The sequence below is a fragment of the Mandrillus leucophaeus genome, unplaced genomic scaffold (assembly GCF_000951045.1).
Source record: "Mandrillus leucophaeus isolate KB7577 unplaced genomic scaffold, Mleu.le_1.0 Scaffold436, whole genome shotgun sequence".
Classification (NCBI taxonomy): Eukaryota; Metazoa; Chordata; class Mammalia; order Primates; family Cercopithecidae; genus Mandrillus; species Mandrillus leucophaeus.
Genome location: NW_012104654.1, coordinates 320,454 through 321,133, shown reverse-complemented (window position 1 = coordinate 321,133; position 680 = coordinate 320,454).

Below are 680 nucleotides of genomic sequence, written 5' to 3'. Positions count from 1 at the left end.
CTCAGAAATAACACCACACATCTACAACCATCTGATCTTTGACAAACCTGATAAAAAGAAATGGGGAAAGAATTCCCTATTTAATAAATGATGCTGGGAAAACTGGCTAGCCATATGTAGAAAGCTGAAACTGGATCCTTTCCTTACTCCTTATACAAAAATTAATTCAAGATGGATTAGGGACTTAAATGTTAGACCTAAAACCATAAAAACCCTAGAAAAAAACCTAGGTAATATCATTCAGGACATAGGCATGGGCAAGGACTTCATGTTTTCTAAATTCTTTTTTTTTTTTTTTTTAAAGAAAGTTTTTACTAACAAAAGTTTTTCTTAATCCACATATCAACTTTAGTATTAAATAGTCCCAGGGTTTCATTTATGAACACTTATTCCAGTTTAGTTCTCTTAAATTTATTTGCTTGTTGTGCATTTATGTTTAAAAAGGTAACTGCACTGGAAAATGAAAATTTATAGAGTTTTATCATTAGGTCAGAGTTTAAAAAAAAACCAAAGGATAAGGATTTAAAAATCTCTATCATTAGGGCATTACATCTTTTTCAGAACAAGGATAATTTGCAGAAATTGTACAAAGCAGATTTTCATCAAGTATCAATTATTTAGCGATATTTTATTTAGCTGAAATGTTATTTCACTTGTAAAAACTATCTCTGGTTACAAAA